A 23,618-nucleotide genomic window follows, 5' to 3' on the forward strand; every position below is an offset into this window, starting at 1 on the left:
CAGTTTGAGGTAGGATTTACTAGATTTTCTTTTAATAAAACTTTTGTTGGATACCCAATTACATGTAATCCAAGGGTGACTTGAGACAAAACTTGTACACAGAGGACCATATGAAGTTTGGCTCTGCTGTATCTCCATCAGAAGTCTTCTAGTACAACCCTCCTGTAGGTTTTTTGATTCTTTGAGAATTGTGCAATTACTTAGTATTTCAATTTTTTCCCTGAATAACATGCATTTTTTTAAAAAAAAAACCCACCCATCCTCACACTGTTACTGCTGTACATAAATTCTGCCACTCTCATTAGTCTGGAAATGGGGATTCAGTGCCAAATTAATGAACAATAGATGAATACAACTATCTTTGTTCTAGAAGAGTCTATATCCTTTTCATGATAGTAATTGAGTTTTGAAGAAAAGCATGAGCAAGTTATCACAAACAGATGCAATAAATTAGATTGAATAAACTATGGTGTTGCTACAGTTCATCACATTTGTCCCAATTTATCATAATAACAAGTAGATCCTTTTGAATCATTGAGAGGTCAACAGCTATTTTGGACAGCTATTTTCTCATTTAAATCAAATTGACATGATTATAATTAAAATTACCAACTAGAAATATATAAAATTTTAGTGAAGGATATCTATTATGAAACACAGCATCTGCATTTCAGTTCAGTTGGGAAATCTGTAAAGAAATGTTAAGAGAAAGTAGGTATAAGCATTTATATGTTTCTGTTTTATCACAATCTTAAAATATGGCAACAGGAAGTCACGTAGATGGTGTGTATTCCTAGTTGAGCATGTGTTTACCATGTGAAAATCTTTGGATTCAATTACCAGCACCAAAAATAGATGTTGCTGAGATATATTATTAATGTCAGCATATATGACATTACTAAAACTCTGTAATTCAACCTCTTAAAACTTCACAATTCTTTATTCCAAATGAAGTATGTATTAGATCCAAGGTTTTTGATATTTTTTCTTTATTAAATTTTAAAATGAGTTCTATGTAGCACTAAGTCTTTTGTGTTCAATTGGCATGTAACTGTACACATTTATGAGGCAGAGTGTTATTTTTGAAATATGTACACGATGTAATGGGGGAAATCAGGTTTTGTTTCTGTGTTGAGGCGGAAAACATATTTATGTGAATTTTTACTTTTATCTAGATGCAACATTTAACCATAACCAAATATCATTTTGACTATTCCTTCAAAGATACTTGAAACAGTTTACTTGCTTGATACTTACTTCTTTTTCTGTTTTTATATTGACATTTTTCCTTTAAATGATTATTTTCATTGAATAATTTCATCTTTCTAATTTTTAGCAGGAGCTCGTGTCTTTCAATCTGAGCTTGAAATCATTTTATAATATCATGAAATTGGTTTTGGATATTAATGATTGCATTATTTTGATTTTCATCTTTGTTGTGAAGATCATGCAATTGCTGTCGAAGCAGTGTAATTTTACTTTGGAGTTTAGATAATCTCTCCTTTATAGAAGATTTATGCTCTCTGCTGTATTCACTCATTTTCCTTTGTTCATTTTGACTTTATTTGGCACTGTGTTTGTTTTAGGAGTCTTTTTTCTTGTTCTGAAATCAAAGTCCTTACTCTGAGGGTATCTCTTTTCTGACCAATCTCATTTTCAAGGTCACTGTTTTATTTAAGACTTTGAATCTTGTTAGGAAGGAATATCGCTGCTATCTTTTAAGTTATATACATCAAAATTCTCCTTTTCCTGTGAACTAAAAGCCCCTATATCTTCCTCTTTGGAAAACAAGTTCTAGATGTCTTTTTGGTGTTTGACTTTCAATACAATGATGTGGGGCAGTAACCAGTGTGGCAGGGTATGATTTGACTTCTGTTTCCATTTTTTCTGCATTTTTTATCACTCTCCAGTGTAAAATTTTGTTTTGGATTTTCCATTTTAAACTGTTTCATTATGCTGGAATATTGTTTTTGTAAGTGCTTCCTCATTCAGTCTGTGTATACTTTGAAGGTCATTGCTCTTTTCTCTTAAAAGAGCATTTGTTTTTCTGGTTATGATATTTTATTTTCTCTCTTTCCAGTCTCATCATGGAGCTATCCTTCATCCTGTTATATTCATGCCATAGCTCATTCTATGTCATGTCACTAGTAGAAACCTAAGTAAAATCAAGGATACATTTAGCTAGCATATAACAAAATGACATATCAAAATTTCCTCTGGAATTAGACAATATCCTGTGTATTTGTACAATGAAAGTGTTGCAATAAATAGATATCCCACTGGAGAAATATTAGGTTTAAACTTTAGAGCATATAAAATTATTCATTCCCCAGAGTTCAAAAAGTTAATTCAAGAAAATGGATCCATGAGAGTAAAAGGAAGTTACAATTTAAAGAATCTCAAAATTTAAAAAAGTTCTAAAGTACATTAGATACAAGGCATAGAATAAGTAATTACTAAGTTTGGATGTAAAAGAAAAAATTGTTCGCTTTCTGACATGTATATGACCAGTCCACAGTAAGAGCCTTAACTCTACATTGTACTCAGGCACACAGAATTTTCTTAAGTTTCTTTCCCTGAAAATATTCTATGCATATTCTTTTGGTTTAAAATTTTGTAGTTTGTTATGAGAATTGCACACATTAATGTATGAGAAAACTAGGAAGAACACTAAGCATATCCATGTTCATCAATGAGTACAATTCTGGAAAGTAGAGTGAGACCAAATATAGGCAAGTTGTGAGATTGTCTCTAGGTCTTCCACCTCTGCTTCTAGTGCTCACCCACCAAGCCAGTTATTTCTATCCTGTGAATGTATAAATACCAGAGAAGGCTTGTGTTGCAAAATACTAATGGTAAATAAGGTAAAATATGTAAAACTCTACTGCAAAAAATCCGTTTCTGCTCATTATAATCTATTTCTTCTTAGTGAAGTTTGAAACATAAGTGAAAATAAACTGACCAACTTATTAGGAACAAGTACCAGTAGATTATTTCTAAGTACATTTTATGGTGCATCATTATTTCCAAAAGTGTTCTGTATAAAACAGGAGATTGCTTGCTACAAAGGTTTTTTTTTTTTTTCCTCTCAAAAGTAAGAAAATGATGGTTAAATCCAGGGTCTGTGCTGGTCACACTGTTCCTTGTTACTTAACAATGGGAATAATAAGCACACCACTACATTAACACATCAAGGAAGTGATTTCACTTCCTCAAACTAAAAGATCTATTGTTAGAACCAAGGGTTTTGAGATCCTTGAAAAATCATCAATTATCATGAAAAATATTAAAAGCCTTTTCTCTGAATGAGGCCACTGTGAAAGCCACCACTGGACTGCTGCAGATAAATGGAGTTGAATTAAAAACATTAGTTAATGCAATGGTACAAAAATGCCACCCACACTCCCTAAATATGCAACTTATGGTTATAATACATATATGGGTTTAAAATCCTCTACAATTCTCCATGATGGAATTAGTTAATGTTTAAGCACACACACACACACACACACACACACACTTGAAAACAACAGTAGAAAATAATTCAGAAATCATTTCAGTTTTTGCCATATCTATATGTTTTTTGTTTGCAAAGTTGTTTTTCTGGATCCCATCCTGTAAATTCTGGCAATCTGTTCTCAAGGATCTGTTCTGATGAAATCTAGAGATTCTTTTTAGAAGGTTTTGGCCTCATCCCAGCAGGGGATAGAAAGTCAAAAACCTTAATTAAGAGTGATATCTTCAAAATAAATAACCATTGAAAACAAGTAGATTATTAAAACACATACATTTTTATCACACATTAATTACTCAAATTTCAACTGCATAAATGACAGGAAAAAAATCCTCAAGTAATAAAAATATTTCTTAAATACAGGCAGAGATGCAATTGTGAAAAATAATTTAAAAAATGTTTTTATTTGTTCTAATCTGCCATGCCTGCCAGTAGAATGCTTTATACATTTTGATAGATCATACATAAATAGAATGTAAACTCTCATTTTTTTCTGATTATATTATAGGATCACAACAGTCATGCAGTCATATATGTACATGAGGTAATAATTAAATATTTAACTAGTTTCAAATCCATTTACTCTATATCTTAACATAAAAAGTATCAAATTGATATTTATGTCAGTAATTAAACCTAATATTTTCATTAGGAAAAAAATGCTGACCATTTACCAGAAGCCAAAATGTGCAATAATTAATTTTGCCATAAATGTCATCATTTAATTATAGGGTGAGATAACATTTTGTTTTAAACCTAAATAATAATTTCACACCCACATTCCAATGCTGTGGGAAAAAATGCACTGTATATACAATGGAGATACTGGAAGTTCATAATGCCTGGTATTGTGGGAGATGTCTGAAGTTTGTGGAAGTACACACATGGAGATTTCATGTTGGCGAAATTGCCAAACAGCATATTTCTCAGATCATATCCCCATCATGAAGTGAAACATGGCTGCATATGGTATGCTAAACGGATATTATTAATAAGTTCCTTGAAATAAAATAAAAAATTTGAAACTTTACTGAAATCTCATTTACCTGATTAAACTTATTTCTTGTAGTATTTAATTATGCATCAGATTTTGTAACATATTTCAAGTTTCTTTTTCACTTCTTTATTGTATTCACTTTTTCTTTTTCTTTTAATTTGTCCTTATTTTGTTCAAATAACAGACAATCCTTTCTTTTCTTCTCTCTTTCTAAGTCCTATCTATAACAAAATGTTTATCTTTAAATTTTCTTTTCCAGATAAAGTAACTTTATTCAACTTTTTATGTTTTTTTTTTTTATGGTAGGACTTTTGACTTACCTCATTGAGCATTATGTATGATAAACAACTCTAAATCCCCTTTGGAACAAGACCAAACCTAATATTTAATCCAATAATTAAGAGTATAAATGTTTTCACTAAAGAAGAAGAAATTTTATTTATAAACTACAGTGAATTTGAATAAAATAATCAGTAATCACTTTCCATTTCATTTTTTTTATGGTTTGTAAATTTAATGCCCCCTTAAAAATCTCATGTTTTGAAAGCATGATCCTCAGTACAACAAGGTTTAAAGATGGGGTTTTAGGCAACACAGTAATGTTCAGAGGTGAAATGATTAACTGAGAGAGCTGTAACCTCATTAGTGAATCAGTTCATCTGAAAGGACAATGGGTGGTAACTGTACGTAGGTGGGACATGGCCACAGGAGGTAGGTCACTGTGGATGTGATCTGAACAATATCTGTCCATGGCTCCTTCCTCTCTCTCTCTGCTTCTGGGCTTCCATGACCCGAGCAGCTTTCCTCCACCATGCCTTCTGCCCTGATGTTCTGCCTCATTTCAGGCGCAGAGCAATGAAATCAGCTGACCATGGACTGAAACTCTGAAATTGTGAACCCAAAATAAATTTTTCCTCCTCGAAGTTATTCTTGATGAGTATTTTTGGTCATAGTGATGAAAAACTGACTAACACATGCATGTTAAAAGTAAGCAAAGGTGAATTGAAAAACTCAGTGAGTTCCACAACTTCCAACAGGTAGATGAAAACTGAAAGATGCTCATGTGGCAAAAGGCCTGACTATGAATTCTCTCATAAAGGAATTTTGCTGCTGTGATTTGGTCAATTGCTTTTGTAACTTTTTGGTAGTGAATTTTATATAAATGATGTCATAAAGACACAGATACTCATGGCGGGTTCACACCCAATGATGTGAGCCTCTCTGCCAGTCAGTTTCCTTTAACACATTCACTGCTCTGCCTGGAAATTCCTCCTGACTCTTAGGAACTCCTGTTCAGCATTTTGATCTCAATTCTAATGTACTTTCTCAGGGAGACTGTCTCCACTTCACTAGACTTGGTTACACTCATAACACTGTGTGCTTTTCCTCATGTCCTTTGTCAAAGTTTGTTATACATTCATTGTTGGGATTATTACATATTGCCTGTTTTCTCCCTAGGCAGCAAACTCTGTTAAGGCATATTGTTTTCTCTTTGCCATTGTATCTTTGGCATCCACACAGTGCCAGAAATGTATAAGTGCTTGCTAATTTTTTTAAATTCATTTTTATTGTAAACACATGGGATACATCTTGTTTCTCTATTTGTACATGAAGTAGAGGCATACCATTTGTGTAATCATTCATTTACCTAGGGTAATAGTTTTTGATTCATTCTGTTATTTTTTTTTCTTCCCCCCTACCCCTACCACCCCTCTTATCCCTCTATAGAGTCCCTCCTTCCTCCATTCTTGCCCCCTTCTGACCCCCTACATGTGTCATCATCCGCTTATCAGTGAGATCATTCCTCCTTTGGTTTTTTGAAATTGGCTTATCTCACTTAGCATGATATTCTCCAATTTCATCCATTTGCCTGCAAATGTCATAATTTTATCATTCTTCATGGCTGAGTAATATTCCATTGTGCATATATACCACAGTTTCTTTACATATTCATCAATTGAGGAGCATCTAGGTTGGTTGCATAATCTGGTTATTGTGAATTGAGCAGCTATGAACATTGCTGTGACTGCATCTCTGTAGTATGCTGATTTTAAGTCCTTTGGGTATAGACTGAGGAGTGAGATAGCTGGGTCAAATGGTGGGCCCATTCCAAGTTTTCTAAGGAATCTCCACACTGCTTTATAGAGTGGCTGCACTAATTTGCAGCCACACCAGCAATATATGAGTGTACCTTTTTCCCCACATCCTCTCCAACACCTATTGTTGCTTGTATTCTTGATAATCGCCATTCTAATTGGGGTGAGATGGAATCTTAGTGTAGTTTTGATTTGCATTTCTGTTGTTACTAAAGATGGTGAGCATTTTTTCATATGTTTGTTGATTGCTTGTAGGTCTTCTTCTGTGAAGTGTCTGTTCATATTCTTAGCCCATTTGTTGATTGGATTATTTATATTCTTGGTGTAAAGTTTTTTGAGTTCTTTATACATTCTGGAAATTAGTACTCTATCTGAAGTATGAGTGACAAAGATTTTCTCCCACACTGTAGGCTCTTTCTTCGCATTGCTGATAGTTTCCTTTGCTGAGAGAAAGCTATTTAGTTTGAATCTATCCCAGTTATTGATTCTTGCTTTTATTTCTTGTGCTATGGGAGTCCTGTTAAGGAAGTCTGATCCTAAGCCAACAAGTTGAAGATTTGGACCTACTTTTTCTTCTATAAGATGCAGGGTCTCTGTTCTGATTCCAAGGTCCTTGATCCATTGTGAGTTGAGTTTTGTGCAGGGTGAGAGATAGGGATTTAGTTTCATTCTGTTGCATATGGTTTTCCAGTTTTCCCAGCACCATTTGTTGACGAGACTATCTTTTCTCCATTGCATATTTTTGGCCCCTTTGTCTAGTATGAGAAAATTGTATTTATTTGGGTTTGTGTCTGTGTCCTCTATTCTGTACCATTGATCTACCTGTCTATTTTGGTGCCAATACCATGCTGTTTTTGTTACTATTGCTTTGTAGTGTAGTCGAAGGTCTGGTATTGTGATACCCTCTGCTTCATTTTTCCTGCTAAGGATTGCTTTAGTTATTTTGGGTTTCTTATTCTTCCAGATGAATTTCATGATTCCTTGCTCTATTTCTGTAAGGTATGTCATTGGGATTTTAATTGGAATTGTATTGAATCTGTATAGCACTTTTGGTAGTATGGCCATTTTGACAATATTAATTCTGCCTATCCAAGAACATGGGAGATCTTTCCATCTTCTAAGGTTTTCTTTAATTTCTTTCTTTAGTGTTCTGTAGTTCTCATTGTAGAGGTCTTTCACCTCTTTCGTTAGATTGATTCCCAAGTATTTTATTTTTATTGAAGCTATTGTGAATGAGGTAGTTTTCCTAACTTCTCTTTCGAAGATACATCACTTATGTATAAAAATGCATTGGATTTATGAGCATTGATCTTATATCCTGCTAATTTACTGAATTCACTTATGAGTTCTCAAAGTTTTCTGGTGGAATTTTCTGGTTCCTCTAAATATATAATCATGTCATCAGCAAATAGGGATAGTTTGAGTTCTTCTTTTCCTATTTGTATCCCTTTAATTTCCTTGGTCTGTCTAATTGCTCTGGCTAGAGTTTCAAGGACAATGTTGAATAGAAGTGGTGAAAGAGGGCATTCCTGCCTTGTTCCAGTTTTTAGGGGGAATGCTTTCAGTTTTTCACCATTTTGAATGATATTGGCCATGGGCTTAGCATAGATGGCCTTTACAATGTTAAGGAATGCTCCCACTACCCCTATTTTTTCTAGTGTTTTGAGCATGAAGGGACGCTGTGTTTTAACAAATGCTTTTTCTGCCTTTATCAAAATAATCATGTGATTCTTGACTTAAGTCTGTTGATATGGTGAATGACATTTATTGATTTCCAGATATGGAAACTTGCATCCCTGGGATAAAACCCACTTGATCGTGGTGAACTATCTTTTTAATATATTTTTGTATGTGATTTGCTAAAATTTTGTTGAGAATTTTTGCATCGATGTTCATTAAGGATATTGGTCTGAAATTTTCTTTCCTCGATGTGTCTCTGTCTGGTTGAGGTATCAGGGTGATATTGGCTTCATAGAATGAATTTGGGAGGGTTCCCTCCTCTTCTATTTCATGGAATACTTTGAGGAGTATTGGAATGAACTCTTCTTTAAAGGTTTTGTAGAACTCAGCTGAGAACCCATCTAGTCCAGGACTTTTCTTTGTTGGTAGGCTTTTGATGACTTCTTCTATTTCATTACTGGAAATTGATCTATTTGAATTGTGTATATCCTCCCCGTTCAGTTTAGATAATTCATATGTCTCTAGAAACCTGTTGATGTCTTCAAGATTTTCTATTTTTTTGGAGTATAGACTTACAAAATAGCTTCTAATTATGTTTTGTATTTCAATAGTGTCTGTTGTGATATTTCTTTCTTCATTCCAAATTTAGTAATATGGGTTTTCTCCTTCTCTTTGTAAGTGTGTCTAAGGGTTCATCAATTTTGTTTATTTTTTCAAAGAACCAACTATTTATTTTGTCAATTTTTTCTATTGTTTCTTTTGTTTCAATTTCATTGATTTCAGCTCTGATTTTAACTATTTCCTGTCTTCTACTACTTTTGGTGTTGCTCCATTCTCCTTTTTCTGGGGTTTGAGCCATAGTGTTAGGTCATTCATTTGTTGATTTTTTTTCTTCTTTTATTGAATGCACTCCATGAAATAAATTTTCCGCTAAGAACTGCTTTCATAGTGTCCCAAAGATTTTGATATGTTGTTTCTTTGTTCTCATTTACCTGTAAGAATTTTTAAATTTTCTTCCTGATATCTTCTGTTACCCATTCATCATACAATAGCGTATTGTTTAATCTCCAGGTGTTGGAGTAGTTTCTGTTTTTTTACTCTGTCATTTATTTCTAATTTCAGTACATTATGATCTGATAGAATACAAGGTATTATCTCTATCCTTTTGTATTTACTAACAGTAACTTTGTGGCATAATATATGGTCTATTTTAGAGAAGGATCCATGTACTGTTGAGAAGAAAGTGTATTCGCACTTTGTTGGATGGTATATTCAATAAATGTCCATTAAGTCTAAATTGTTGACTGTGTTATTGAGATCTATGGTTTCTTTGTTTAATTTTTGTTTGGAGGATCTGTCCTGAGGTGAGAGAGGTGTGTTAAAATCGCCTAGTATTATTGTGTTGTGGTCTATTTGATTTCTGGCATTGAGAAGGATTTGTTTGACATATATGGATGAGCCACTGTTTGGGGCATAGATATTTATGATTGTTATGTCTTTCTGATTTATGCTTCCCTTAAGCAGTATGAAATGTCCTTTTTTATCCCTTCTGACTAACTTTGGCTTGAAGTCCACATTATCTGATATGAGGATGAATATTCTGTCTTTTTTGCTGAGTCCATGTGCATGGTATGTTTTTTCCCATCCTTTCACCTTTAGTCTGAAAGTATCTCTTTCTATGAGATGAGTTTCTTGCAGGCAGCAAATTGTTGGATCTTTCTTTTTAATCCAATCTGCCAGTCTGTCTTTTGACTGATGAGTTCAGGCCATTAACATTCAAGGTTATTGTTGAGATATGATTTTTATTCCTGGTTATTTGGCTCTTTTTTTTTTTTTACATGACTTGATTTTTTTCCTTTATTTGGTTGTTCCTTTAGGCTAGTTCTTCCCTTTGCTGATTTATGTCATTGCTTTTCATCTCCTCCTCATGAAATATTTTGCTGAGAATGTTCTGTAATCCTGACTTTCTTTTTGTAAATTCTTTTAGTTTTTGTTTATCATGGAAGGATTTTATTTCATCATCAAATCTGAAGTTAAGTTTGCTGGGTATAAGATTCTTGGTTGGCATCCATTTTCTTTCAGAGCTTGGTAAATGTTGTTCCAGGCCCTTCTAGCTTTTAGGGTCTGGATTGAAAAATCTGTTGATATCTGTATTGGTTTCCCCCTGAATGTAATTTGATTCTTTTCTCTCACAGCCTTTAAAATTCTGTCTTTATTTTGTATGTTAAGTATTTTCATTATAATGTGCCTTGATGTGGGTCTATTGTAATTTTGTGTACTTTGAGTCCTATAAGCCTCTTGTACTTGATTTTCCATTTCTTCAGATGTGGGAAATTTTCTGATATTATTTCATTGAATAGATTGTTCATTCCTTTGTTTTGTTTCTCTAAGCCTTCCTCAATCCCAATAATTCTTAAATTTGGCCTTTTCTTGATATCCCATAGTTCTTGTAGATTCTGTTCATGATTTCTTACTGTCTTCTCTGTTTGGTCAACTTTGTTTTCAAGATTAAATATTTTGTCTTCAGTGTCTGAGGTTCTGTCTTCCAGGTGCTCTATCCTATTGGTTATGCTTTCTATGGAGTTTTTAATTTGGTTTATTCTTTCCTTCATTTCAAGGATTTCTGTTTGTTTGTTTTTTTTCAATATCTCTAACTCTTTATTGAAATGATATTTTACTTCCTGTATTTGCTTTTTTAACTGTTGATTGGTGCGATCATTTAATGCCTGCATTTGCCCTTTCATCTCATCCTTCAATGCCTGCATTTGCTCTTTCATCTCCTTGTTTGCTCCCCTAATCTTTTTGATTATGGACATTCTGAACTCCCTTTTTGACATTTCTTCTGCCATGCTGTCATTGGATTGTATTGCTATACCATCTAGGTTTGTTTGGGACATTTTCTTCCCTTGTTTTCTCATATTGTTCAGGTTGTTTCACTACCCCTCTAGTAGTGAAACTCTGGGATATTGCAGATTTCATCTATTGACTAGTATTGTCTCTGTAGATTTCCAATAACCAATAACTCACCTCTTAGCCTTCAGTAGCCTGAAGTCTTGGAGGAACTTGATAATGCGGTGCTCCACTAGGAAGCTGGCCTTCTAGGGGTGGTGGCCTTCAGGTGGGGTGTATTCCCCAGTGGCTCTGAGTTGGTTCCGAGTCTCTCAATACCTCCTCTTCTTGTCTCCTGGGTGTTGTCAAAGGTCCTCTAGCCTCCTGGAGGTGTCTCAGGAAGGGGGTTACTCTTCCAATGATGATGGCTACGCCCTCAGGAGTAATTCAAAATGCCTGCACCAGCCTATAAAGAAGCCTCTGGCTAACTCCATGATGGCAACAAACCTCAGCCTGGAGGTCAGGCGGGGTCGCTCAGTTATGATATCTGTCCTTGGCCTGCGGCCGGGTGGGTTAGCTGCCAGCCACCTACCTCCGCGATGTAGGTGGCCTGGCTCACCTGCCAGCTTACTCTGTGACTGCGACCAACCAGTGATGGCACCGACCTAGGTGCAGGGCTCCATTTTATTTTTAAATGGAAGCTAACCTTAAAACTAGCTGAGGGTTTACTGTGAACACCCTGTTCCTTATCTGAAATGTTTTTCATCCAAAATTTTGACAAATTTCTTTTCTACTCTAAAGATTCAATGTGGTTCAAGCACCTTTACTTGATTTGGGCTCTACTTCTCTCAATAAATTTGTTTTTTACTCAAGCCAACATTAGCACCTTATCAATTTTTCTACTGTATCCTTATGATTTAAACTGTTCATTGTTTCTTTACTTGTAAATCCCTTTTGCTTGTGAAGAGGAGATGATCTTTTAAGTCATCTCTGTGAAATTAGTGTTTATTTATTTGACTCATTATTTTTTGAGTTACTGGTATGTGCTAAGGTAGATAAATGGTGTCAGAGATAATCTTTAGTAGCAACGCCTGAACACAGAAATAAAAACTGAGATTACCAGCCAGTGGGTAAGAAAGAATAAGAGCTTGAAAAGTCTTAGAAATTGAGGACAATGTCTATTAATTTGGGTCTATATTCTTCTAAATATATATGAATCTGTGAAGAGTAATGCCAGAGGAAAGGGCACAGGGAGGAAAGGGAAAAAAGATAATTAGGAAGAAATCTTGTAATAAAAGATTGATAGATAAGTGTAAAGTAGATCACCCAGAATATGGGCAGATGAAGGTGAGGGCATAAGCATGCATCAGTCCAAAATAAAGATGATGACTAAGGGAATGTTTCCAGTACTTTGGGGATACAAAATTTTCAGTAAGCTGGTGAAGAATCAATTTTTATTTAATGAATAAAAAATGAATTCTGGGTCTCTGGAAAATGAGACTCTCCTCATTAGTGTAGCAACAAAAGGAATCAAATAAGATGTAATATTAAGCACCTGAGCTATTTAAGTTGCTTGTTTATCATGTGATTTTTCTTTAAACATCTTCCTATTTTGAGTGAAATAATTTAAGCATTTTCTTTTAACTAAGTAGATAAAAGGATTTTATAGGATCATCAACTATAAAGAGAAGGCTGGCAGCCAATCTCAGTGGTAGAGCAACTGCTCAGCATGTGAAAAGGCCTGGTTTCAATCCTCCCCTCCATAGAAAAGGAAAGAACAATGTTACCTAAAGTGCAACACATGTTCATTGTAATTACTCAATGGGCTGGGTCTTGTACTAGAAATAAAATAAATTATTTTAAGAGATGTCTTCTCTATATTTCCCAAACTGAACCCTACCTTCTGCCTGTAGTAAAATTTGTGCCTCAATCTTTTAGGAAGCTGGGAATCTAATTTTCATCACTGCCTATCTCTACAATAAGAATTTTTAAACTATATTATTTTTAAAAGATTGGTCTTTTAATTTATGGTCTGATAATTTACCTTTGAGAATTCATAAATGGCAAAGGGATTACATTGGAGAATGTAAGACAAAGAAATCTGAGAAAAAGTTCAAATTTTAAAAATCTTTCTTAAGCAGGAATATATCATTTAAGAGAACATGAATACCAATATTGACTTTGGCCTTTTGGAGGATAAATCCTCTCATTAAATTGGGAAGAAATAGGAATAGGAAAACTGCCAGGATTTCCAATGTTTTTAAGTAACTTTTCAGAGAAATTGTACTTCAAAAATTTACCTGATTTGAGTGTCCTTGTTTCCTTCTTTAGTTTTGATTTATATGGAAGAGAATCTTTGATTATGATGGTAGGCTTCATATGCTTGGAGACAAGATATTACATAAACAGTGTGTATTTACTCCAGTACCCAGTTAATAATATAAAATAATCATAGAAGAGTAATTACCTTGCAGGAAGCATGTGAGTCCTGAGTTACTGAAAAGCAAAGGGAATATACACTCAACAAAATCTGAATATATTAAAAAAAACCACCCTCATCTTCCTACTCAATGAATGTGGAGCTGAGTCCCAGTGGTTATGTATAATAAAGATGATATTAACTTTGGGGTTTCTGTGTTTGTTAAGGACTTTTTGTCAAATGGTCTCATGTCTAAAATGTGGTAAATAAATATTGGGAATATAGGTTTAGTAAAACATGCAGTTATGTTTCCAACATTAAGATCGCAGTTTCTATGACCATAAACACATAGCAAAGGGTATACATAACAATGGATAGATGCAGAATGCTAGAGAGCACAGTGATCTCTATTCAGAGGAACAAAAATTTTGAAAAGTTTAACATGAAAGCAGAAGTAAAAATGTAGTTGTACATCTCATCCATGAAACAGATCAGAATTATTTAATTCATTTTATTAAAAGCACAGAACTTCTCCCCATTTGTCTGGCTATTTAGTAAGTCCAAATTTGTGATGAGGTTTCAGAAAAAGGTATACTTTATTTCTCATCAGAGAGAGTTTTTAAAACTAATTAGCTCCTAAATATGCCTTTGGAATAACAGCTAATATACATGTCCTTGTTTTTCTTACCCACATGGGAAACTGGTATGTTATTTTTTCCTGTATCCTAAGGTATAACCAATATCAAGTCTCTTTTTCCACTCTTTTGCAAAGATACACACTCCACTTAAGAAATAATGTATGAGAAGGCAGAAATAATTGAGATTTAGGAATCTAAAGGAAAAAGGGAACTGAAAGTTCACAGAATTATCAGACATAATTAAGCCTTTTTATTTCAGTCATTGGTACATGCACTAATTGTAACAATCCTGTTATTCAAGGAATATACTTCATAAAAACCTCGAGTTGAAAACTGAGTCTGCTTGGTTTATCCTGACAGCTTATCAAGTTTTTAATAAAAGGGATGACTGATCAAAAAATTAGGTATCTATAGATGAGAATTGTGTTGGGTAATAGAGTGAATTACTTTGATGCCAAAGAACTTGATTTCATTCCAAACACCATTAAAATAATAATGGTAAACATAATGATAATAATAATGATATTTAAGAATAACTTTTAAAAAGAAAACAATGATTTAAATATGATAGGTTTCTCATCTGAATGACTTAAATGGATGCCATGTACATCATGAAGGCTAGTAGGTACAGCAGGGAGAAGTTTGGTTTGAGGGGTATACACTAAAAAGAGCTGAATTGCATTATCATAGTTTCCTCATGGTTCCACCCAAAATTACCTATCTAACATCTAATATTTTTGCCAAACTTTAGCTTCCACTTAGGTTTTCCAAAGAAACATCTAGAGTTGGAGGTTTGGTTCTTTCCTATTTTTTTTTTGGTATGAATTATTCCATCACTCTGTCTTGTGAAATTTTCATGATTATGCCTATAATTCATGACATACACTTGTTTTACTTTCCCTGTAGCTACTGAAGACATTTTCCAGTATTCACGCTGGGTAATAAATAGGTGACATGTAAAGTATTCCTTTTCCTGTGTAGCCCATCAGTTCCTATAACTGAGGGGGCTGCTTTAACATCACATTACTGTCAACAGGTTTATTTATTTCCACACATAATTGAGCTTGTAGTAAGAGCTACAGGAAATAACAGGTGCCAGGGATGAAGTATTTTCCAGAGATGGAGGTAAATGGAGACTGCAAAATGAGTTTATCCACCAAAGGTAGAAAATGCTGTACATACAGACAGGGTTTAAGTGGAAATGTTATCTTATGGTGATATAGGAATTGATAAGTAGAACTGCCAGAAGACAGAGCAGGCAGAGAGAGGGATCAAGATAGGGTGAAGCAGAATTTTTATTATGATAGATTCCTACAAAATGTGAGATGTTTGAACATTCATGGTCAAGAGAGGGCCAACAGATACATAAGCAGTATATGCATAAAGTGTAGGACCAAACTTAATGCTATAAGCCGGAGAACATGAGGGGTGTGTGCATGAATGGAGATGAATAGTGAGAAGGCAGGAGAGCACTAAGAAGTTGATGCAGGCCTGATTGGAGGAAATGTTTCCAGAAATATAGGGAATAGAAAATTTTCAGTCACCTGTGTAGAATAAAGATTAATTACATGAATAAAGAAAGAAGGTTGGGCACACAAATATGAGACTCTGTTCCTGACTGAAACTCAAGATTTCAAATGACATGTGTACTAGAACACTGCAAATATAAATGTATAAATGTTACTTTTATTTACCATGCAGTTTCTCCTGTGGCAATATCTTCCTATGTTGAAAGAAATTGTTTAGGAAATTGGTGAGCAAATTTTTGAAATTTGGATGTACAAAATCCACTAGAGAATCAGAGTAGTCTGTGGGAGAGGCTCAGAGAAAGAGCAAGTGGATATCAGGCAAAAGGTTCTCACTCAGTGTACACCACTGAGAAAAAAAATCAATAAACAGAACCTGGATGGAAATATGAGCAAACACTTCATTGGAATGTGCAAGTACCTTCTTGATTTATAACTCTCAGTCAAAATTTCTGGAAAGACTGTTCTCCAGCAAATAATGGATTCATTTCACAGGAAAGGCATAACATAAATTGTGCATGGTCACACATTCCATTCTTACTTGCTGCAGATTGACAACATCAGTGGTGAAGGACATGAGAAAACATGGAGCATAAAACACAACACAGGTTTGATGGGATTAGGTAATATACAAGTTTCAGAGTAGAGTGGACATTCTCATGTAGATGATGGGTGTTTTATGTGACTCAGGCTGGACTTGATTTCCTCAGTTCAAGCCAAAACCATATCCTCATTCTCCCAGGTATCTCATCTGTATCCCTGATCCCCTTAAGCTCTTTTTAAATTTAGCATGGGAAAGAAAATCAACCTCATAACCCAACTTTCCTTTGTAGTGACTCCAATTTGGGAAATTTAATTTTAGAAATATCTACAAAACATCTTTTCCTCATGCCTTTACAGAAATATTTTGAAATGTACATGCAATCATCAACACACACATGTTGGGGAAAATCCTTCCAACACATTGTGGAAAAAATTCCATGTCATACATGAGGAGTTTTCTATCATTTCCAAAGTTTCCATGTAGGATTTCCAGAGAATCTGTACCTCAAGAGTTACCTGATTTGAGTGTCCATGCTTCCTTCTTCCATTTTACTCTTTTTTAAGAGAAACTTTGATTTTGTTCATAGGCTTGATGTGCTTAGAGACAATATTACACAAACATTTTACATTTCATCCAGCATGCACTTAATAGTGTAATCTCGAAGTACAGAAAATAAATTGAGATATATACTCAACAAAACCCGAATATAACAAAACTACCCTCATGTTCCTACTGTATGAATATGGGCCCTAGTGCTGGGAGTTAGCATTGATGAAGACCACTTTATCTTTAGGTTTCTTCTTTCTATTGTGTCTTCATGTTGAATAAAGCCTGAATACTCAATGTACTAAATCAAAATCAGGAATACAGGTTTAGTAAAATTTGCCATAAATGTTCCTATGGTAAAATCAGTTTTGCAATGATGTTTAATACTAAGACACTGGTACATATATCAATGCCAAGATGCAGAATGCTGGAGAGCACAGTGGTCTGTGTGTAGAAGAGAAAAAAAGGACCCTGAGAAGTTTAATGTCAAAGCTGAATTAAAAATGTGGCAGTACATATATTTGTGAATCCTATCAGAATCATTTAATGCATTTTTATGAATGTTTCCTGTCCCTCATTTTTCTTACAATTAATAACTCCAAAGTTATGATGAGATTTCAGGAGAAAGTAAATTTGTTTGCTCATCTGAGAGACCACTCTGAGCAATTAGTTCAGATACATGTTTAAAATACAGTTAATACACATATGAGTGTTTGTTCATACTCATGTGGGAAACTGGTTCATCTTCTTTTACTATGTTCTCAGGTTTAACCAAAATCAATTTTCTTTTTCCTCTCTTGTGTTAACAATGTGGTCCCACATCTATGAAAAACTGTTGGATAAGCCATAAAGGGGACTGACATGGCAATTCAAAGGAAAAAGTGTTCCTAAAGCTTATAGAATTATTTGATATCATTAAACTATTTGTTTCAAATAAATTGGTAAATACTCTAAGAGTAACAGTGCTGGTGTTTGAGGAGTAATCTCCATAAAGATTTCTGGTTAAAAAATGAGTTTTGTGTGGCATATCTAGACAGCTTTTTCATGCATTTGCACAAAAAGCCCAGTTGAAAACAATGTTTACTTTCTAGATTTCAGAATTTATCTCAGTGATACTGTGCATTCCTGAAATGTCCAGAAACATGGTTTCTCAGCAAAGCAACAATAAAATAATGATAAAAACATTAATATTAATGGTAATAGTAAGAATGGTAAGAATGGAACTATTAGCCTTCTTTAAAACAATGAATGCTTCAAAAATGCAAGGTCACTCATTTGAATGACACCTAAGGAAGCCTCATGCATTATGGTGCCTATTAGATATGGAGGTAATTGGTAACTATGTTTTCCTGATTCTTCCAGTCCCCATGGGTTACAACCTTCTCTATACCACATTTGGATTTGAAAGCAAACAAGAGTTCTCTCCACTTCATATTTTCTAGTAAAATTCTTGAGTTCCTCCCTCATTTTCCCTTCCCTTTATCTTTTCCAAAAGAACTTCTAGAGGAGGGGGCTTGTTTCTTTCCATTTTACATTGTATGGATTTTTGCCATTCCTTCTTGTCTGCCAATATATCAAATTTGTCCTTGTAATATACTTTATTATTCTTGGCATTTTGAGTCCCTGTACAAGAGATGCTCAGAATGAAAGCAATAATTATACTTGCACTTGCTCTTGGAATATAGCTATTATACAAACTGAATGCATTTTTACTATTGTTAATTTTATTTTGTATTTTCCTTGTAAACTTTAATTGTTATGTGTTAATACTTTACAGAAGTGTAATTTCTAATATAACAACTTGAGTTAATTTGGGATAATGGGTAATCATCTACAGTGGACAAACCAGATGTAACACTTTCACTACTAATACCGACCCCAATTAATGAGAAGGGGTAAATGACTGTAGAATTAGAGATATTGAAGTTTTAACCTGTTACTCCCTCCTTAAGACTTGTGAAAATGCCTTTCTGGATGTTTAAAACCAAAAAACTTGGAGACCAAAATCAAGGAAGTAAAAGGGCCAAGGAAAAGCAGCCAATATTTGATCCTTGCCCTCTAAGGTCAGCGAGTATCCAGAGAATGGTAGGAGGGACTCCTCTAAGGACTCTCAAATTCTGATGAGTCACCTGATCTGCCAATCAGGAAGATCAAGAGGCCTCTAGAGAACAGAAAGCCAACTTGTGGTGCACCTTCTGCAAAGAAGAGGATCATTGGAGACAGAAATGTCCCTGATACTTCCAAGAGAAGCCACATTTGCTCATCAAGACACTGACCTGACCCATCCTGGCACATGGCACCACTGATAGAGGAAAGGTAGATGAGCCAGGAGGCTTCACACGCATCCTCAGCTGTGATCTCTGAGGACTCTCAGCTGATTCATAAGAATAGATACAAACAAGATCAGTTTTGACCAGCTTTGTCTTAAACACCTGGCAGGAGAGTATAGCCTGAGCAGTCCTGCATGGACAACTCAAAGGAAAAGCAATGTTTGTTTGTTTGTTTTTAAATATAACTTAAGATGTACAGTTGTGACAGTCCTACCAAAAGGAAGAAAAACTTGAGGCTGTAAAGAAAGGGTTCTTATTGTAAGCACAAAAGGACAAGAGGCAGACCTCAACAGATTCAGAGAAGCCTTTATTCCTTCATGGATTCGGACACTGTGGGGGTCCACTTTCTGGATGGGAAAATGGCCATCAGCTACAGATGGGATTTTGGTTTTATAGGGTACAATGATCTAATTGGAAGCCATGTACTTGCAGTTTTGACTGTCAGGGGCTAGTTGTACAGATTAAAACTTTAATTTAGGAGGGTAGTTGTAAAAAGGACAAAGTTTATTGTTGTCTGGGAGGATAAGAGTCTGGATCCTGAGGGATGAGTACTCAAATCTTGCCCATTGTCATTTAGGACTAATTTGCCATGGGAGAAGGTCAAGATTTAGGGCCCAGCATTCAGTATCCACCCCTTTCCCCCAGGACCCATTGTTATTAGGAAAGAATATCCTGGGAGAAGTTTAATGTTTGACCAATTTTTCCTCTCTTTCCAAGCCATGCTGTCCCTCTATTTTCTTGGGGAACTGGCTCTAGGAATATTATTTTCCATAACCCTTCAATACTTTCCACATGGCCCTGCATAACTGTTTATAGAAAAATGTAGCTGTCTGTGAGAGTCAAATCTATTTCTATGAGTCTTACCATACTTGATTAAAACAAACCCAAGGTACACTTACAGCAATGCCAAACCTACAAAGCTTCTCAGGGTTGCACCCAGCACTACACTTTCTGTTAGTTCCTCCCATCTTTTTTTTAAATTTATTTTTATTGTAAACAAATGGGATACATGTCAATTCTCTGTACATGGAGTAAAGGCATACCATTTGTGTAATAATACATTTACATAGGGTAATGTTATTTGATTCATTCTGTTATTTTTTCCCTTACCCCACCCCTCCCACCCCTCTTTTCCCTCTATACAGTCACTCCTTCCTCCATTCTTGGCCCCTCCCCCCATTATGTGTCAATTGATGAATGGATAAAGAAACTGTGGTATATTTATACAATGGAATATTACTCAGCCATAAAGAATAATAAAATTATGGCATTTGCAGGCAAATGGATGAAGTTGGAGAATATCATGCTAAGTGAGATAAGCCCTCCCATCTTAAGGCGGGGAATAAGAAGGGCTGCCAGGGGTGGGAGGATAGGAAGGCAGCTGCACCTGAGAAGGGTAATTGTGTAAACATCGTTCCTGTTGCACACACTCTCTTGTCATGGCAACAAAATTGGGTCATAGAAGAGGCACAAGAGCAGACAAAAGCCCTCTATAGTCAGGAGTGGAGCCTGACTTGAACCCAAGATTCAAATGCTAGTTCTTTTCCCACCTCCTCAGTTACCTTCCCAGTGGACACTTTAAAGCATCAAAAAAGACAGGTCTTTTTTCTCTTTACAAACAGATTAGACTTCCTATAAGAAGAAAATGGCCTGTTGCCACTTTATGAGCTCTCCTCCTTCCGATTGGTATTAGGGCCTGTGACAAGAGCTCTGCCACCTCTCAGGACTCAGGACTGTGGGAAGATGATCTGCTTACCACGCAGGGGTAGGAAGACTGTAAAATTCTAAAGGACTTTCCTGCCACAGTATCGTGGCCATTGCTCCCTCTAGTCAAGGACCCTGGATGCATATCACTTCCTGGACACCTCACTACAATTGACCTCAGCACACTGAAGCTTCAGGCACTATGATGGGACTCAGAGAAGCAGGGAGACTTCGGAGCGCCCCTAGGTGCCAGCAGGTAAGTGCATCCCCGCCATCTAGTGGTCACGAGGGGCAACAGCAGGGATCTGTGCACCATGACCCAGGATCTTCCATATAAAAAAGATGTGATCCTCCCAAACTGATTGTCTCAGTAGTGGTCACAGAGCAGCAACATGATTTCCAGAACTAATTAATCAACGAATTGGTTTTTGCTCTCACCTCCGGAGAAGTGAAAGTCAAAACGTTTACAGGGTTTTGACTTTTAGGCTTAGCTGTGTTTGAAGATCTTAAAAGGAACACTGGAACAATATTCCCTGGACTCCTGAGCACTAAGGAACAATAAGCCTAGCCCCATGTATCTCAGGGCCTGTGCACCTTGGTTGTAACTGACTAATACGGAATGCCAGTATGCTGGGGGTCAGTGAGTGAGGTTATCATAAAAAGTATTTTTGCAAAGTGGTGAAAAAGATCCTGTTCTTGGAGAAGAGACCAAAACAAGGCATAAGTATTTAGCCCCAAATGCGCACCTGGAGGGATCATGAAAATTAGGATTCCCCGAGCCACCCTGAGTCAGATACTGTAGGTCTGGAGTATCAATTTCTCTGGTAAAACAGATGCTGGTCAGGGGCCCACTGTTGGAAACACATCCTAAACAGTTCAGCCTAAGTCAGGCTTAGGCTGAACTGACTTAGGCTGAACTGTTAAAGGACAGGAGCAAAGGACCTTTAAATGTTATCAAAGGAAAGAAAATGAGTTACTAAAAGCTAACCTCTGGATAGTACTTCCCAGCTCAAGCTCAACTGATAGCTAATACTTCCAGGTTAGAAGGAACACAAGTTTTAACACAAGTAATTACCCCCTGAGGTTACCCTTTCCTGCCTTTGGGAACATTCCCATGAAATAAAGGAGGTGGGGGTCTATCAAAAAGCAAAATATTCCCACCCCCAGGAGCACCAGCTCTGATTCCCAGCTCCTTTCTTGAGGAGTCTATGATCTTTATTATTTCTCTTAAATAAAACTTGTTTTCTATGCATGCCTTGGCTCACTCAGGTGTCAATCTTCAACACCAGGGTACCCAATCCTGATTTCCTGTATCAATAGGGGACAGACAGATTTGAGTGATGAGAACCCTACTCTAATTAAGAGAATTATTCTATAAAATGGGTCCACTATGATGACCCTCACATTCTTTATTTTCCAAGAAACAATTTACTGGCATCCCTGCCTGGCCTAAGTTGATGGGTTATGGCACATTTCTCAGCCAATTACCTATATTCTGCAGGAAAAAAGCAGACCTGAAATAATGTTGATAAGAGGGACTCAAGTTACTCTGAAGAGGGAGACTTTCGTGACCCTTTCCACAGACCAGATCCTGAAACTTGGGGTGATAAAGATAACCTCTAAGAATTTATGGTTAAGAATCCAATTAGAAACTGCATGGGCCAAGGTGACCTAGACTTGTCATTGGCAGTGGGGACATGACAGTCTGATGTCATCCAGCTGCCAGTCAAAAGTCAAAAGGTGGACCTGGGCAGGGCGCTCATGAAACTTCCCTGAGATCCTCCGATAAAACTAGAGTGCAGAAGAGGAACACTTCTCTCTCCTCTCTGAGAGAATCCAATCTCTCTTGAGAGTGTCCCCTTTCCCTTGTACTATCACTTCAATAAACTCATGTCTGTTACTTTGAGTGACATGACTGAAATTTTTATAATTTGATTATAAGAATTGGGATTTGAAGGTGGGGATTTCACTGCATCAGTTTCCCAGAAGTCACTAGTCCTATAAACACTAAATATTTTAAAGAGTTCTCAAGATCTGCATTGATCTTACTTCATCTACATTGTCAAGCTCTCTGACTTTTCCAACTCTTCAGGAAAACTCAAAGGGAGAAAGTATAATATGCAGCTAAACACCAGGACTGTCTTTCTCCTCCACATAGTGGATGATTCAGTTGATATAGTTTTTAATATGCATTGTAGATCTATTGAAATATGATTTGCTTGAAAATAGAACGAATAGTTGTTTACAAATATGCCTACTGAAAAAATTCTACATATAATACAGAAAAAAAATGCAAGCACTTTCAGAGTCCATTTATCCATTGGACACAATAGGCACAGTACCTACATCCCATAGAAATGTTTCATTTTGAAATCTAAAGAAAAATAAATGAATTTAATATGTCCTGGATTATATTCATCTTTATACAAGCCACTAGCACAATGTAAATTTTAATCTTCTTTGCATACGGTGGGACATATGAAAGCAGAAGAAATTCTCTAGGACTCTTGAAAGATGTGCTCCAAAACGTGGCCAGAATTAGGTCATTCTCAAGGCTTGTATGGATTCATTTCTTTTCCCCACTTTTTAATTAGTGCATTATAGTAGTACATAATGCTCAGATTTGTTACATATTTGTACATGCACACAATCAAACAATATTATTTAACCAATACGATTCCCCAGCACTTTCCCCCTCCCTCCCCACTTGATCCCACTCTTTGGTTCCTTTCCTTTACTGATCTCCCTTTGATTTTTAGGAGATCCACCCCCAGCTTTGTTTTCCATTTTTTCCT

Source organism: Sciurus carolinensis, chromosome 3, assembly GCF_902686445.1.
Source record: "Sciurus carolinensis chromosome 3, mSciCar1.2, whole genome shotgun sequence".
Classification (NCBI taxonomy): Eukaryota; Metazoa; Chordata; class Mammalia; order Rodentia; family Sciuridae; genus Sciurus; species Sciurus carolinensis.